Source organism: Aegilops tauschii, chromosome 7 (genome assembly GCF_002575655.3).
Source record: "Aegilops tauschii subsp. strangulata cultivar AL8/78 chromosome 7, Aet v6.0, whole genome shotgun sequence".
Classification (NCBI taxonomy): Eukaryota; Viridiplantae; Streptophyta; class Magnoliopsida; order Poales; family Poaceae; genus Aegilops; species Aegilops tauschii.
The window spans coordinates 321,003,784-321,019,692 of record NC_053041.3 but is presented as its reverse complement, the minus strand read 5'-3'; positions in this window follow the sequence as shown (position 1 = coordinate 321,019,692).

Here is a 15,909-nt window from a genome sequence, read left to right as displayed (position 1 = left end):
AAGTTCCAATGGACAGACAAATGTCAGGAAAGTTTCCAGGCACTCAAAGACAAGTTGACTTCTGCCCCACTTCTAGCTCCACCTGATACTAAGAAGGACTTCGTCATTTACTGCGACGCTTCCCGTCAAGGATTAGGCTGTGTCCTAATGCAAGACCGCAAAGTGATTGCTTATGCCTCTCGGCAATTGCGCCCTCACGAAGAGAACTACCCAGTTCACGACCTCGAACTTGCTGCTGTAATTCATGCGCTGAAGCAGTGGCGACATTACCTTCTCGGAAATCATTGCGAGATCTTCACTGACCACCAAAGTCTGAAATATCTGTTTACTCAGCCAGATCTGAACCTTCGTCAACAGAGATGGATGGAGCTTGTTGCAGACTTTGACTTGGGTATTTCCTATACGCCAGGCAAGGCTAATGTAATGGCTGATGCCTTGAGCCGCAAGTCTTACTGCAACCACCTCCAGGTTCATAAAGTTCAGCCCTCGCTTGTTGAAGAATTCAGGAAGCTGAACCTCCATATTGTTCCTCCTGGTGCACTCGCTCCCCCTCCTAAGGAGTTTGGCAAGGTGAACCTCCACGTTGTTACCCAGGGTTCCCTCAATACCCTAGTTGCTAAACCAGATCTCGAGGACAGCATCAAAAGGCTACAGAAGTATGACTCTGAAGCCCACAAGATTAAGCGCTACCTCGCAGAAGGAAAGCCCTCATTCTTCACTATTGCTGAAGATGGCACCTTATACTTCAAGGGCCGCCTAGTGGTGCCATGTGCAGAGAAAAACCTGGATATGACACAGGAAGTTATGAAAGAAGCTCATGATACACCTCTGTGTATCCATCCTGGTAGTACAAAGATGTACCAAGACATCCGTCAGAGATTCTGGTGGTCTAATATGAAGCAAGCCATTGCTCGTTATGTTGCTGAGTGTGACGTTTGCCGTCGTATCAAAGCAGAACATCAAAGGCCTGCTGGAACTCTGCAACCTATCTTTATTCCTGAATGGAAATGGGACCATGTTGAAATGGACTTCGTCACTGGATTTCCCAAATCACAGAAAGGTAATGATTTTATTCTTGTCGTCATTGACCGACTTTCCAAAGTTGCACATTTTCTGGCAGTCAAAGAAACGATCACTGCTAGCCAGTTGGCAACACTCTATATGTCCAGGATTGTTTCACTCCACGGTATTCCATTGGTTATCAGCTCAGACCATGGCAGCTTATTCACTTCAAGATTCTGGGCAAGTTTCCAAGAAGCTATGGGAACTCATCTGTCATTCAGTACCGTGTTTCATCCTCAATCGCAAGGACAAGTTGAACGCGTCAACCAAGTTCTCGAAGACATGCTTCGAGCTTGCGTTATTTCCTTCGGCAAGAAATGGGAGGAATCTCTCCCGTATGCTAAGTTCTCTTATAATAATAGCTATCAAGCTAGTCTGAAGATGGCCCCCTTCGAAGTGTTATATGGACGAAAGTGCCGAACCCCTCTGAACTGGTCAGAAACTGGGGAACGTCCACTCTTCGGTCCGGATATTATCCAAGATGCCGAAGAACAAGTCCGCATTATTCGTGAGAATCTCAAGACTGCTCAGTCACGTCAGAAGAGTCAGTATGACCGTCATCATAAAGACATGGTCTATCAACCTGGCGAAAAGGCTTATCTTCGAGTCACACCTATGAAGGGTGCTCACCGCTTCGGGATCAAGGGCAAACTAGCTCCTCGCCACCTCTGAAATCAATTCAAATTGCAAGTGAAATTTAAAGTTTCACAAACATGATTGCAAAATAGTTCATCATTTAGCAAATATTACAAAGCAATTATTTGTTAAGGAAAACAACATCACTTATTTGCTTAAATGGGCTATAGCCATTAAAACAGTGCCAAATCAGCATATATTTTAATGCTTTTCCATTTATGAAAAATTCAGACAAATTTAATTACCTCCCAAACTTTTTGTGGCAGTGCCAAATAATGTAAAGTAAATATGTGGCCAAGTCACATATTTTGCAAAAGTCATTTGATGGCTAAATAAAATACAAAACTGATGCTGTAGAAGAAAACAGAAAAGAAAAAAAAGAGCTCGTGTGTGCACTCGGATCTAGTCCACAGGGACAAGCCCATCTAGCCCAGCCCACTAGCACCACCACACCTTCAACCTCCTGCTACAGGAGGTCGCCCGAGCGCGCGCGCCCGCGCCATCCCCGCAGAGCCACCTCGCCGCCCGCGCTGCTATAGGCGCCCGCGGGCAACGCCACTGTGGACCCGAGGGACTCACGCCAACCCTTATCCCCTCACTCGCTCGCTCGCTCTCCCCCTCTCGTCTCCACCTCACCTAACGTCGCCGTCACCATGGCTCCTGCGTAGCCGCGACCACTATCCTCCCCGCTCCTCACCAGCGTGTCCCCGAGCACTACCCGCGTCGTCTACGCCGTCCACACCAAGCTGTTGGAGCTCTGAGCCACTCCATTGCTGATACATCTCCAACGTATCTATAATTTTTATTGTTCCATGCTATTGTATTATCTGTTTTTATTGTTTTATATGCATTAGTATGCTATTTTATATTATTTTTGGGACTAACCTATTAACCTAGAACCCAGTGCCAGTTTCTGTATTTTCCTTGTTTTAGAGTTTCGCAGAAAAGGAATATCAAACGGAGTCCAAACGGAATGAAACTTTCGTGATGATTTTTCTTGCACCAGAAGACATCCAGAGGACTTGGAGTACACGTCAGGGAAGCCACGAGGTGGCTACAAGGACAGAGGGCACGCCCAGGGGGGTAGGGCATGCCCCCACCCTTGTGGGCCCCTCGTGACTCCACCGATCTATTTCTTCCGCCTATATATTCTCAAATATTCCAAAACCAATCAGGAGAGCCATGAAAACACTTTTACACTGCCACAACCTTCTGTACCCGTGAGATCCCATCTAGGGGCCTTTTCCGGTGTTCTGTCGGAGGGGGGTTCGATCACGGAGGGCTTTTACATCAACACCATTGCCCTTCAGAAGAAGCGTGAGTAGTTTACCACAGACCTGCGGATCCATAGCTAGTAGCTAGATGGCTTCTTCTCTCTCTTTGATTCTCAATACCATGTTCTCCTCGATGTTCTTGGAGATCTATTCGATGTAATACTTTTTGCGGCATGTTTGCCGAGATCCGATGAATTGTGGATTTATGATCAACTTATCTATGAATATTATTTGAATCTCCTCTGAATTCTAATATGCATGATTTGATATCTTTGCAAGTCTCTTCGAACTATCGATTTGGTTTGGCCAACTAGATTGGTTTTTCTTGCAATGGGGGAAGTGCTTAGCTTCAGGTTCAATCTTGCGGTGTCCTTTCCCAGTGACAGTAGGGACAGCAAGGCACGTATTGTATTGTTGCCATCGAGGATAAAAAGATGGGGTTTACATCATATTTCTTGAGTTTATTCCTCTACATCATGTCATCTTACTTAATGCGTTACTCTGTTCTTCATGAACTTAATACTCTAGATGCAGGCAGGAGTCGATCGATATGTGGAGTAATAGTAGTAGATGCAGGCAGGAGTCGGTCTACTTGATACGGACGTGATGCCTATATTCATGATCATTGCCTTAGATATCGTCATAACTTTGCACTTTTTTATCAATTGCTCGGCAGTAATTTGTTCACCCACTGTAATGTTTTCTATCTTGAGAGAAGCCTCTAGTGAAACCTATGGCCCCCGGGTCAACTTTCCATCATATAAGTTTCCAATCTACAATTTTAGTTTCCTATTTACTTCCTTTGCAATCTTTTACTTTCCGTTCCATAAACCAAAAATACCAAAAATATTACTTTACCGTTTATCCATCTCTATCAGATTTCACTTTGCAAATAACCGTGAAGGGATTGACAACCCCTTTATCAAGTTGGGTGCAAGTTGATGTTTGTTTGTGCAGGTATTCGGTGACTTGTGCGTTGTCTCCTACTGGATTGATACCTTGGTTCTCAAAACTGAGGGAAATACTTACTCTACTTTGCTGCATCACCCTTTCCTCTTCAAGGGAAAAACCAACGCAAGCTCAAGAAGTATCAATCACCACTATGCCCTCTTCTTCCTCCTCGGATCGCCGGAGCTCTACCGCTTCGATTCGCCGCCTTCTGTAGCTCATAATCCTCCCAACGGCCACCATGTGCCACCCGGTGAGCTGCTACTCCTTTCCCCTCCCTTAGGGCTGCCTCTCGTTGCCCGTAGCCGTAGCTGCCGTCGTGCCCGAGCTCGCTGCCGTTGCCTCGCCTCACCGACACAGCCAAAACCATCATGGCTCCCATCTGGGCATGGCATCGTTCTCCTAGTGCTACCAGGAGCCCAGCCAGCACCCCCGCATGCCTTGTTATGCCACCTAGCCCCATTTTCGTCCGCACCCGAGCTCCGGCCGCTGCTAGCTAGGTCGCCACCGTTGCTACTCACCACCTACGGCTAAGCCATCACCGCAGATCGACGCGCCACACTCCGCTTGTTCGAACGCGCCCTCCGCGCTCCAAATGGTGGCCCACGGTGCATTTCTGACGATCGCCCAAACATGCCGCCGCCTACCGTCGTTGCTGCGGCCAACTCCCGCCTCCCCCGCTGTTGCGACCACCACAGATCGACACATGACTCTGCCCATGTCCAATCCTGATGAGGACATGACTACCTTGGATACGACCAAAAATAATGCATACATGCATATTTGTGAGGTGATTTCTAATGCAAACTATGCAATAATTTATTGATGTTATCCAGGACAAAAAATACTTCACAGACTTTTGTGCCATGTCTAATTGCAGGTGTATGGGACATTTGTACAATCCACATATGAAGATAACGGAAAAAGAGAAGTTCAGGTGCTGTTGAAAAAGTCCTCTCACGTCACTTTTGGGCCAAGAGAAGATAGAGTACAACTCTCTCATGTTCTGGACTCAGATTCGGACTGCACAGACAAACCTTACTCAAAATGCCAAGATCTCTTTCATCTAGACTCCGAATGTGGGTGATTCTTTTTTTGTTGGAAAGTAGATCTCGTGCTCTTTCCAATCCAATTGGATTCACCTTCAAATTCGTCTGGAGCATTGAGATACGGACGAAACAATCTGATGCTGCAGCAGAATTCGAGTCAAAATACAAGTCCAAAGGTGTTGCATCACCTCCAATTGGGCCCATTGGCCTTTTACGACCTAGGGTTATTTTTAGGCTGCCTTGGGACGTCCTCCCACCTCCTTGTCTGCCACCCCTTGCTCCTATATAAGTAGATCAATCTAGTAGTTTTTTGCTTGGGATTTGTTTAGTTAAAAGTTAGCCAATGCAACTTCGTGTACTTCGTTTGTGTCCAAGGACCAGACCAAGACCGCTTTAGGATCCCCGCCATTATCAATACTTCATCCATGTTCACAATATTCAGATTGCTTTATCATATTCTTGCTTGTTGTTCGATTGCTTGCAGGAATAGACCTTCGCGGTCAGGTTGATCATGCTCCGGCATGGTCAATAACCTCTCGGAGTTGGTTTAGCGATTGCTAAGGCGCAACATCATGCACGTTTGTAGTCGGATCATCAAAGTTGTCTCCACCAAATCGATAGGTATCATCTCATTGAAAGATTAGTACCCTCGCCCCTATCAGTTCCTGATTAGCTGCGTGTCAGGCCGTGCTCTGTGGGTGATTTCCAACGCCAGCCCGAGCTCCTCCGCCGCGTTTTATGGTCGCCGGCATTTAAAAGCCAGTGGTTCGATGTCGCGCAGCCACAGGGCCCACCCTGGGTCACTGCCAGTAGGTCCCGCGGGCCCAGTTTTCCCCATTGACCGGTCAACAGGTCAGCTGTTGACCTGCTAACTCAGCCAGCCCCGGGCACACTGTTAGCCTTTGTGCTGTATAGTTGGGTACACCTCTGGGTGCATTTAGTACTTTAGGTAATTGATTTTCAAACTATATTAATCCAGTAAATTCCAGAAATTCATTAAACTTTGAAAAATCATATAAAATAATTTGTAACTCGGATGAAAATAATTTATATATGAGAAATGATCAGAAAAATTATACGAATCTGTTTATGCCATCCACATACATGTCACATGTCTCCAACACTGAAAACATGGAACCTTCTGCTCCGGTTCATCCGTTTGATAATTGCCTAAAGCCCGGAAAATTTTCCCAGATATTTTCCCGCTCCATCTGTAGTGCGTAGTACTGCATTAGGTTACCCCTAACACAACATATTGCCATGTCATGCATTGTGATGCATTTGCTTGCTTTATATTTACTCTTTATCCCCCCTCTTCTCTCCGGTAGACACTAAGACCGACGCTCTTCCCGAGTACGACTACACCCCTGATGACCAACCCCTTTCAGCAGAGCTTCCAGGCAAGCAAAACCCCCTTGATTGTTCCTACATTGCCCATTCTTTCTCTCTCATGCTTGCATTAGATTTTGCTACTGTTGTTCGATGGCTCCTATTCTGATGCATGGCCTGCTTTTGTAACCTGCTATTGTTACTTTACTTCTTATCCTATATGCTTAGTATAGGTTGGTTAGTGATCCATCAGTGGCCCCACACCATTGTCCGTGTTTCCATGCTTTGCTTCCAGATGACTCGATCAAGGTGATTGAGGTGCAGAGACCAACACATCACAGGCACCCCCTTAGTTGTACGACTCTACAGAGCTACTATCAAGTGACGAGGGTGCTTGATGTCTACTACGCAACCTTCTTCTTGTAGACTCGTGTTGGGCCTCCAAGTGTAGAGTTTTGTAGGACAATAGCAAATTTCCCTAAGTGGATGACCTAAGGTTAATTAATCCATGGGAGGCGTAGGACGAAGTTGGTCTCTCTCAAACAACCCTGCAACCAAATAACAAAGAGTCTCTTGTGTCCCCAACACACCCAATACAATAGTAAATTGTATAGGTGCACTAGTTCGGCGATGAGATGTGATAACCCACAAGTATAGGGGATCGTTTGTAGCCTTCTTCGATAAATAAGAGTGTCGAACCCAACGAGGAGCTAAAGGCAGAACAAATATTCCCTCAAGTTCTATCGACCATCGATACAAATCTACGCACACTTGACATTTGCTTTACCTAGAACCAGTATGAAACTATTTTGCAAGAATAAAACTACAGAAAAATTGCAAGGTAGTAAAAGTGGATAGCTTTTGTCAACAAGAAAGTCATTTGTCCCTAGGCAATCGATAACAAGTACCGGTAATTATTCTTGCAATTCTACATGAGGGAGAGGCATGAGCTAACATACTTTCTCTACTTGGATCATATGCACTTATGATTGGACCCCTAGCAAGCATCCACAACTACTAAAGATCACTAAGGTCGTGAAACCCAACCATAGCATTAAGTATCAAGTCCTCTTTATCCCATACGCCATAGCCCACCTACTCGGGTTTAAGCTTCTATCACTCTTGCAACCCACCATAAGCGAACCGTCAACATATTGCAACACCCTACAGCGGGGGCCCCTCACATTTGCGTGAGACAGAGGGCACCTTAGGACAACACCATAAATAAAATATACAATCATACCAACCAAGATCACGATTAACCCATAGGACAAAACAGATCTACTCAAACATCATAGGATAGCCATAGATCATTGGGAAATAATATATGGGGTTGAGCACCATGTTTAAGTAGAGATTATAGCGGAGAGAAGAGGTGTTACACCGCTGCATAGAGGGGGAGAGAGTTGGTGTTGACGATAGCAAGATTGTTGATGTAGATCGCCGTCACGATCCTTGCCACGGCGGCACTCCGGCGCCATCGGGAGAGAGGGGGAGAGAGCCCCCTCCTTCTTCTTCTTCCTTAGCCCCCCCCCAAGATGGGAGGAGAGTTCCCCCTCTGGTCCATGGCCTCCATGGCAGCGGAGGGGCGGGAGCCCCTCTGAGATTGGATCTCCCTCTCTGTTCTCTTCTGTTTCACGTTTTTTCACATCTGGCCAAAAACCGTTTCTTATATTCCGGGAGATCCGTAACTCCGATTGCGCTGAGGTTTTAACACAATTTTTTTTCCGGATATAAGCTTCCTTGCGCCCGAAGTAGAGCTCCAACCGACGCTTGAGGAGGGCACAACCCACCACCACGCTCTAGGGGCCTCTGGCACGCCCTTGTGTCTTGTGGGCTGTGTGGGCCTCCGTTTGCGATGATTCCAACTCCCAAAAATCACATATATTCCAAAATAATTCTCCGTAAAATTTTATTGCATTTGGACTTCGTTTGATATGGATTTTCTGCGATACAAAAAACATGCAAAAAACAGGAACTGGGCACTGGATCAATAGGTTATTCCAATAAATCATATAAAAAGTTGCCAAAAATATGTGAAAGTTGTATAATATTGGCATGAAACAATAAAAAATTATAGATATGACGGAGACGTATTAGTATCCCCAAGCTTAATTCCTGCTCGTCCTCGAGTAGGTAAATGATAAAAAAGATAACTTTCGATGTGGAATGCTACCTAGCATAAACTTGATCATGTATCTAGTCATGGCATGAATATTAAGACATACGTGATTCAAAGCAATAGTCTATAATTTGACATAAAGACATCAATACTCAGGCATCCCAACAAACAATCATGTATTTCAAAAATATCAACGCTAAAGAAAGCCATCCCTACAAAATCATATAGTCTTGTCATGCTCTGTCTTCTTAACACAAAGTATTTATCATGCACAACCCCGATGACAAGCCGAGCAATTGGTTCATACTTTTTAACGCGCTTCAACTTTTTCAACCCTCACGCAATACATGAGCACGAGCCATGGATATAGCACTACAGGTGGAATATAGTATGATGATATGGGTAAATATAGAGAAGACAAAAAGGTAAGAAAGTCTCACACCGACGCGGCTAACCAATGGGCTATGGAGATGCCCATCAATTGATATCAATGCGAGGAGTAGGGATTGCCATGCAATGAATGCACTAAGAGCTATAAGTGTATGAAAGCTCAATATGAAACTAAGTGGGTGTGCATCTAATCCTAAAATGAAAAATTCCCACTAGTATATGAAAGTGACAACATAGGAGACTCTCCACATAAAAAAACATGGTGCTACTTTGAAGCACAAGTGTGGTAAAGGATACTAACAATGCCCCTTCTCTCTTTTTTTCTTTCTTTCTTTTTCTTTTTTCTTTTTTATCTCTCATTGTCCGGAGTCTCATCCCGACTTGTGGGGGAATCGTAGTCTCCATCATCCTTTCCTCACTGGGGCACCGCTCAAAAAATGAATAATGATGATCATCACACTTCTATTTACTTATAACTCAAAAGAAATAAAAATTACAACTCGATACCCATGACAAAGTATGACTCTATATGAATGCCTCTGGCATGTACCAGGATGTGCAATGATCTAGCATAACAAGTATAAAAAATGATGAACGATGGCTGAGCCACAAACACTATGTCAGCTACATGATCATGCAAAGCAATATGACAGTAAATGCTCAAGTCATCAAACGGAAGCGGTGGAAGTTGCATGGCAATATATCTCGGAATGGCCATGGAAAAGCCGTAATAGGTAGGTATGGTGGCTATTTTGAGGAAGATATAATAAACTTATGTGTGATAGAGCGTATCATATCACGGGGTTTGGATGCACCGGCGAAGTTTGCACCAACTCTCGAGGTGAGAAAGGGCAATGCACGGTACCGTAGAGGCTAGCAAATTGCGGAAAGGTAAGAGTGCGTATAATCCATGGTCTCACATTAGTCATAAAGAACTCATATACTTATTGCATAAGTTTATTAGCCCTTGAAGCAAAGTACTACTACGCATGCCCCTAGGGGGATAGATTTGTAGGTAAATACCATCGCTCGTCCCCGACCGCCACTCATAAGGAAGACAATCAATAATAAATCATGCTCCAACTTCATGGCATAATGGCATGCTTCGGGAATCACAAACCTTAACACCAATATTCTTACTAAACACAACCATTTACTAGTACCTCCCACATATTCCATCTCTATATCACAAAACTATTGCAAGGAATCAAACATATCATATTCAGTGATCCATAAGTTTTATGTAGGATTTTATGGCTAACCATGCAATTGACCAATTCCTTGTTGACTCTCTAAATAGATATAAGAGAAGCATGAGAGTTTAATTCTTTCTACAAAATTTGATGCTCTAACAAATATAAGTGAAGCAAAAGAGCATTCTACAAACAACGGTTTTCTATGTGAAGAGAAACAGGCAATCCAAAGTTCAGATGGTATAAGTGAACCACATGAAGCATTCTATAAAGCCACACTCAAAAGATTTAAGTGAAGTGCAATGAGAATTCTATAAATCAACCATGGACTATCTCATACCAGCATGGTGCATAAAATAAAAAATGAAAAATAAACACAAAAGACGCTCCAAGATTCACACATATCACATGAATGAAACAAAGACGAAAACATACCGATACTTGTTGAAGAAAGATGGGATGCCTTCCGGGGCATCCCCAAGCTTAGACGCTTGAGTCTCCTTGAATATTTACTTGGGGTGCCTTGGGAATCCCCAAGCTTGAGCTCTTGCCTCTCCTCCTTTGTAACATCCCAAATTTTCAATTTGGAATGTTATACATTAGATCATCATGCATATCATATTTTATTGCATTTTGATTTGTGATCCTAGAAATTTCACGCAACTCAAGGACCCACGGGGAGAGTTGGGGATTTCGTTATTTTCATATTTGGGTTTTCTCAAATTTTGAAAATAGGATCATTTGTTTTAATTATTTTTCTCTCTGAAAATATTTCATATCAAAATATATGAGAGGTGATAAAATGACTTCTCCACAAATATTGAAATATAGGAGGAAAAATATTAAAAAAAAATATTTGATTTTATTTGGATTTTATTTGATTTTATTCGAATTAGGAAAAATATGGGTTTTTCAAAATTGCATTTTAGGCCCAAATAAATGTTCATCTTGTCCGGCTTATTTTTAGAGGACGGGAAAAATTTATTTCGGGATTTTTGGAGTCCGTTTAGTATTTCTTTTCTTACTTTTTCTGCACGTCCGATTTTTTTTAAAAAGTCAACCGCCTTACGGGCCGTGTCCGACCCGGACACCTTAGCCCGGCCGGCCTTTAAAGCCGCGGCCCGAGCCCCGCCTCAGCCCAAGTCGCCGCCGCCCCGAAACCCTAGCCACCGCCGCTGCCCCGCGTCGCCGCCCGCGTCGCCCCGCCGCTCGACCCGCCACCCGCCGGAGCCCCGCCGCCGTCCGCCGCCGCCCGCCGGAGCCCCACCGCCTCTCGCCCGGCGCTGCCAACCGCCGGAGCCACTCGCCGCCGCCACCACGCGAACCGAGGTAGCCGCCGGTTTTTCTCGAAAAACCGTTCGGTTTTATTTCGAAACCGAGATGCGTTTTTTTATATTTTAGATCGGTTTATTTTTTTCCAGTTTAGTTAAATAGCGAACGCCCGTTCGTTCGTTCATTTTAACAAACGGTTTCTATTTTTTTACAGATAGCGAACGTTCGATCGTTAGCCTGTTCGTCAGTTTTTCTTTTTCTCGGATTTTCCGTGATTATTCCTGATCGCGATTTCCGATCTATTTTTCGTTTTAGTATAACTTTTCGCTCGTTTATCGGAATCAGGCGATTCAAGCGCCTAGAGTTTCGTCTCGAAATTCTCTTTTCGTTTAACCAACTCAAACAAGTTTTTGCTACCGTAAAATTTGACTTAGATCCAGATTAGTAAACGAAGCTGTTTCTTTCGCCGTTTGACCTTCGTTGCTTCGTTTGAATTGATTCTTTTTGCAAACCGGAGTTCTTAAGTTGAACTTTCTGGTTAGATCTCTTATTTTGAGTTTTATTTCGTGCACCCTTGCTTGATTGCTTATGTATGTATTGTTTGTTTGCGATAGAGTACCCGGAGTGCGAAGCGTGCTACTACAAGTCTCTAGGTTTCACGGATCATCACCAAGGCAAGTAACACTTTGATCATACTTTTCATCACCCAGTTTTATTGCATTAGATCAATCCTCAAACAGTTGCATGATTAGGATCTGATTAATATGTGGGTTTTGGGAAGTAGATGAGGTAGTACCTATTGTCCTGTTTACTATCAAACCTTTGGGAGTTACTTCTACGTTTGCTTATATTGCTATGCTATGCTCGTAGACGTGGATTGGGTTTGAGTGAATTCTTCATGACAGATGTGAGATTTAATTTATGGTTCAACTTAAGGTGGCTACTTTAATTTACATCTAGGTGGATTGAGGCACCTGGAGAAACCAGCGTTGCCTATATTTTTGGATATCCCGGAGTACCCGTGTGACCATCCTATGGACCGCCACCCAGACTCAAAGGGATCATGAGATTATTCATGCTAGAAACTTCCGTGTGCAGCCACAAGCTATTATGGGCTCTAGCATAGTTGAGTAGGTTACATGACCTCTTGAAGAGGTGGGCTAGCAGATGTAGGGGAAAGTAGGTGTAACTGTCCACCCGGAGTAAAGAGTAGTGTTTCTGAAAGACTGTGTCTCGGTCATCCGTTTCTCAAACACCATGTAGTGCGAGAAATCAAGCGGAGGCGATCGAGTCTTGTGGGGAAAAGTGCACAAACCTCTACAGAGTGTACAAACTAATCATGATTAGCCGTGTCCCCGGTTATGGACATCTTGAGTATCTAGTTCTTGGATTATCATGCGAATGTCATCATCATGTTACTTAATTTAATTTGATTGGGTTAATCACGTTCTTAATTGGGATTGAGTTGGAGGTACCTTCTCAATGTTTAACAACCACCATGATAGTTAAATAAAATTTATTCCTTTGTGGTAGGGAAAAATTGGCTTTTCGCAAAACTGTAACCATAGGGCTTTCCACCAGCCAAATATGCATGTAGTGATAGCATTATTCTGTTCATTACTCTCTATGTGTTACTTTGCCAGCATATTCCATGTGCTGACCTGTCGTGGAATTAACACGTCAGATGTCCTAGATGTAAGGACTTAGTCGTGAGGCTAGCGCATCTATGCAGTAGTTTGAGAGGGGTTGATTGGGATGAGAGACGCAACACAAGACAAGGGTTTAGACAGCTTCGGGCCCCGGGAAACATCATCCGGTAACAACCCTACGTGCTATTTGAGGCTAGGTCTCATTATGATCACGGGAGAGTCGCCGGCTCCGGCTCTCGGTGTTTAGCCCTAGAGATTGTTTCTTGTTGCTCGTCCCTCTTTGGGGAGCCCTGCCCCTCCTTATATAAGTTAGAGGGGCGGGTTACATGTGGAGTCCTAGTAGGACTAGGACTAGTCTATCTTCTCTTATAAGTTAATTACAAGTCCGGGTCTTGCTTCCTCGTAAAGGAAATATTCGTCATCCCTTTCTTCTTAAGCCGGCCCATCATCACATGAGCCGGCCTTCTGGGCCTTGGGCCTAGTCTTCTATCTGACCCGTCGTCGGGGCCATCCGTGAGTCGTCCGGCTCGTGAGACATCTGACAGTGAGCCGCCAGACCCGTGAGTCGCCAGTCCTCCGGCGGGTCACGGTGAAGCGCCAGGTCCGGCCGGGTCATACTTCCGGCCGGGTCATACCGCGGGGTATATCCCCGACATTAGCCCCCAGTTTAATTTGGATTTATCCATGTTAAACTAATCTGCAATATAAACACAAGAACAAATTTGACAGGTTGTGTTCCGGGTTAAATATTCTTTGTAAGCCGGCACATGATCATCTTTATTTCCTTGTCATCTTCCTTCTTGATATGTATCCACAATCTCATAGCAAATCTCTTTAGCAGATATGTTCAAATTTTGCCAATGCAAAAAATCCAGATACTTCCTTTGAAAAATCCGGGTCAACAGGCCAGCTTCAGAGTCAATTTGCTGACGTTGGTCTCTTGTTGAGAAATATTGTAAGAGATAATCCACTTGAGTCGGCTTTCAATGCCCTGACTTGACAAAAATATTGGTCTTCAAATATTCAACTTATATTCATCCGGCTTAAAGATATAAAACTTTGCCGGTTTATGAGTACCAAAATTGCCGGGTTATAAATAGATGATGCCAAGTCATAATTGTCGCCGACGCCGGTTTATGATTTTTGCAGACACCAAGTCAATCTGATTTACTCAAAACTGAAAATTTGAAGATATTTCTCCCTTATATCCATATTATCTGTAGCCCCCATGAGTCGGCTATAGTCATAGTAGTGTAGCCGGGTCATCCTAGAATTGTCTTGAATTGTTGCCAAGAGCAATTGGTAGCCCCCAAAGGCCGGCTCATTACGATGTGATGATTCGGGTCTTCAATGAAGTGAGCAAAAAATGACTTTGCATTATCCCCCAAGTGCCATGGTGCATGCTGGCAGTGACATGGGACTTGCATATTTGATGTAATCTCAACTTGAATAATTTAGCCCCCAAGTGCCGAGTTGTAAGCCTGCAGCGACTCGGGACTATTCCTATCATTGTAGAATAAATCATATCCATTGATAAAATAATAGCCATTGCGCCAAAGCGACTTTGAAAACCTCAATCATAATATTAGTTACTGATAACCATAATAAAAATCCAGCCATGCTGGCTATTAAACATTTGAATAACCCGGTTTGAAAACCTCAATCATTCAAATCATAATGAAAATCCAGCCAAGTTTGGCTATTTAAAGATTTCAAATACCTTATCTGTTGACAAGTAAATCCGGAGTTTAAATACCCGGCGGCTCTTGGCCGATGGCGATTGATTACGCCTCCATTGTAAGCCGGAATTTTTATAACCCGGGGGCTTATAGCCTTTGAGAAAATCAAGAATTGATAACCCTTTTGAGACACCAATTTCCATCTTTGATGATGGGCTTGAATTTAATCATTTATGTAAGTCATAGCTCTGTAAATCCTGCAGAGTTTAAACAACATATGCCCTGGCGACTTAACGTCAAAAACCAGGGCGGGTAACCACCCAAATGTAGTCTTATCCTGCACATAATTAGATCACAAGATCCCTTGGCGGTTTACCGCAGGGCGGTTCATAATATCTCACATATAACCACTGTGATATTGAATTAGTACTGCCGGTTTACATGACCTGTGCAGTAAGGGCGATAACCCAATCCTTAGAAGCCAATGCTTCCAAATGTTTATGATTGTCATAAGCCGGCGACTTATCATCGAAAACCAAGCCGGGTTTAAATAGAAACCACTCATATACACTTTAGATGTGTTCAAAAGAGCTTCAAATAAAATCCCAAAAATTATTTGCAAAAAGAAACTTCAAAAAATCTTGAGGCTTCTGATTCGAATACGATCAGAAAACCGTCCCAAAGGGGTTAAGCTAAGATTCGAATACGATCATATAGCCCCTAGTGGCTTTGGCGTTGCCGATCAAGAGGGTACCGACAGCTATGTTCTCTTTGGTTCGAATACGACCTATGTTTGAACAGGAAGCCCCCAAATGACCTTGAGAGTTGTTTAACGAGGCTGATTCGAATACGATCCACGTCGGTTCCCAAAGGGGGTTGAGCTATGGTTCAAATATGACCAAGAAACTCCCCAATGAGCTCAGCAGTGTGCCGATCAAAAGGGTATCGGCAGCTATGTTCTCTTTGGTTCGAATACGACCTATGTTTGAACAGGAAGCCCCCTAGTGATCATGAGAATATTTAACGACTTTGATTCGAATACGATCAGGGTCACACCAAAAGGGTTAAGCTAAATTCGAATACGATCAGCTCCCAATGGTCATTAAAGCAGGGTACCTATATTTGAGTTGTGCTTTGTAACAGACTCTCTTTGGTCCCTTTAATTTTTCCTGAGAACTCGAACTTTGCGAGAAACAACCTCTTTTTGAACCGGAAATTTGTAAACCGGATATTGAGAGTTTCAAAGCTTTATAAGATATAAATTTACCTTGAGCCGGATGTTTGAACCGGATTTGAAAGCTTTCAA